Below are 3,365 nucleotides of genomic sequence, written 5' to 3'. Positions count from 1 at the left end.
TAGAATTACCTTTAAGTTCAGTCTTAGACTTCTTCAGAGGAGGCAGAGGATGTTTGCCCAAACTGTGATTAGTGTTTTTGAGTGGTTAATCCTAATGTATACTTAATGAAACAAATTAGGGAATAGGACCTCTGTTTATTGCATCCTCCACATGACACTACTTGGAGTAGCCTTTGCACAGATCCTTGCTCAGTGGAAATACTAATTTAAATGGTGGAGTGATTCCTTTGAAGTATCCAGGGCTTTAGCTGATTTTATATCAAAAGCTATCACTATGATCACCCATATAAACAAAGGTATCAAAATGGTATTTAGTGCTAACGTTCCCTCCAGCAACACTGTTGTTAACTCTCACAGAACCAAATATATTCACAGAATCCCAAACTCAGAAAAAGTTAGGGGCAACCTCAAAGGAGTTATCATTTTACTATATTCTGAAGCAAGGAATTAAATGTCAAATTCGTTCCTTCTCACTCTGCTGAATTTGCTCTGATATATCAATTATGAAATAAGCTGGTCCCATATTAACTGTGGGAAAAAGTTGCACACTGACTTGAAATAATATGTGACTAAAATAGTATTCATTTATTATATAGGGAACTGTAAAATAATATTGAATATTATTGCTATGAAATGCTTATTTTAAGTGCAACTAATGCCAGTTTAAAAAAATAGCTGTAAAATGCCATTTTAACATCCAACACATGAAATCCTGAGAAAGAGTTTTTGGACTCTTTTCTTAGCATGTTTTGCCACAAAAATAGCATTTCCAGTATTATAGTACATATTAAACTATATTAGCATCCTCTGATTACTTTTCTGTCTTCTCTAATCGGCTGTATATCCCTTGAAGGCAAATAGTCATCTCTGTACCTCCAGAGTAGTATAGTCTGAGCTCCAGGAATAAATAATGAATGAAAGCTCCTGGAGCTTCCCGGGTCAAGGTTAATAATACTATACTTAATCGTATAATTAGTATTACTACTTCAAAAGCCTCAGAAAATTGTGTCACATGCAGAATCTTACAGCCTAAGTGGTTAACATGGTGTAACAAGAGTACTTTACTCACATCTCAGATTTCACTTTCTGTTCCTCTGCTTTTGTGTGAAATGTACTATTTTTTTTGTTTATATTTTCCCTTTTCCCCTCTTCTACTTGTCATTCCTCCTCTGCATAGCTGTTCCTATTATGGAAATAAATTATGTTTAAATGTTTATGAATTGGGCAAAGTTGAACTTTCCTGGATTAAATAGCAATACGGTATTTAAATTACCATTTCTTTTTTCTCAGAACGAACATCTTTCTGGATTCCTTTTAATACTGAGGGCCTTATAATTTGACAATCTTAATTAAAAGGCATCTAACATAAAATTGATACATAAATTTGTTTTTTTTAAAAAAGCACACGCATTATAAGTAAGAATTTATCACTATCTTCTGCTGTCTCAAATTTCCACTTTAAAGAAATATAAAAATTTGTGTAAGGCTAGCAAGCAGCAACTGCTTTTATAATTGACTTTTCCAGTCCTATTTATCTTTTTTGATTAAACATAAGGTATAATCTGTTGAAAATTCAGTAATTCAAAAAATGAAGAATCATTTTTGATACCTATATTTAGATTAAATACTGAAAAGATCTTTTTGTAAGGTACTTTACATAAGTGGAACTGTGGGGATTATCTAGAATAGAAATACCATTGTGCACCAACAGTTATTTGTGACCATGTATAAATACAAAAATAAATTTGGCCTATAGTTTAAAATTTTACTTATACGTAACTTTATTGATAAATCTTGATGCAGTAAAAACTGTATTATACTGTCCAGATTTATATAGATGTATTACATATTGCATATAGAGATGTATGCACCATTTCATAATATCAAAAAGTTAGAGGTATGTATTTTAGAGTTTCAGATATCTTCTAAAATTAATTTCTGAAATAGTAATGTAACAATTTCTTTTTCCTTGTCTAATGAAATATAAGAATTACTGAAGCATAAACATAACTGATCATGAATAGCTGCAGCAACTACAATAGTTAGCATACACATTAGACCTCTAATGGTCTTTGAATGAAAACCTGGAGGTGATCAGATGAGCAAAGTGACAAAAAGAGATTACTGATTTGTCTACAAAAAGGGATTGCTGAGTGTTTCATTCATTTATTCAGTGAATGGCTATTGAATATCTAATATATGCTAGGCCAGGTGTTGGGCCCAAGGAATCCAGCAGTAAACAAGTAAGACACAGTCTTCTGTACTCCTGAGGCTTACAGTCTAGCTGAAACAAAAATTTTTATAATGAAATTACAAGTGAGCATACAAAAAAAGGATGGTTCATGGGGCTACAGACACATAAAACCTAGTCTGAGTGGCTAACAAATTAAAATGTGTGTGTGTGTGTGTGTGTGTGTAATTATGAGTTTAATTTTCCTAACATAATCAGTTATTTAAATGATAATACTTCCAGAGTTAATCTTGGTTAAATACTCTATGCTTTAGGAGACATGATGAAGCCCTCCCCTAAATACCTTCCCCAACAGTGCTCTGAATAAAGGTTACAGTCATGTGTATGATTAAATGCCATTCAACAGGAAAAAACAAAATCTATTGAGTGCCTAGTAAGTGCTGGAGAACAAGACAGACATGTCTTGGCCCTCAGGTAGCTTCCAGTCTAGGAAAACAATGGCTGTTGAAGAATAATACAACATGATGAGTATCTCAGTGGGAGAAGGCCAGAAAGCCAAGGGAAGATACAATTTAGAAGCTGAGCCAGTCAGCTGTTGGCTGAAGGTTTCCAAGAGGTTTGCAGACAAGTAAACAGCTCTACCTTTGGCACCTTTAGCATTCTGTGGGATTTGCTGTTCTTTGTCTCTTATAGGGTGTGTCTTTTCACATAGTTTTCATATTAAAATGCTCCCTTTTCCCCCAACACACACACTCACACATGCACACCAATGGCTCATGACTGGGTAACACAGGTAAGATCAGTTCTACGTTATGAACGAGAAATGATCTTTTACCCTTGGCACTTTTTTTCTTAAACTTGGCTTTCCCCCTTCTTACTGCTGAAGTTACAAGACTCTGAAAGCAACAATTAGGGCATAGGCCTAGGGCAGTGGAGTCAAAGGAGCCTCTTTGCTTTCTTTTCATCTAGGCTTTAGGCCAGCGGCACAAAAGGAGGCTTTGCGGAATGCCATGACTCAGCCTCACTCACTAGGGCTCTGGTTTAGTGCCAGAGACTCATTGTAAAGAATGCGTGTGTGCTCAGACTTTTTCATGGGTCCCCAAGCAACCAAAAGATGGATGATTTATTTTTTAGACACTTGAGAGTTCCAACAAAGCTTCTTTTTAACAGAGAT

This window comes from Hylobates moloch, unplaced genomic scaffold, assembly GCF_009828535.3.
Source record: "Hylobates moloch isolate HMO894 unplaced genomic scaffold, HMol_V3 SCAFFOLD_9, whole genome shotgun sequence".
NCBI lineage: Eukaryota > Metazoa > Chordata > Mammalia > Primates > Hylobatidae > Hylobates > Hylobates moloch.
Note: the sequence above shows the minus strand (reverse complement) of the source record.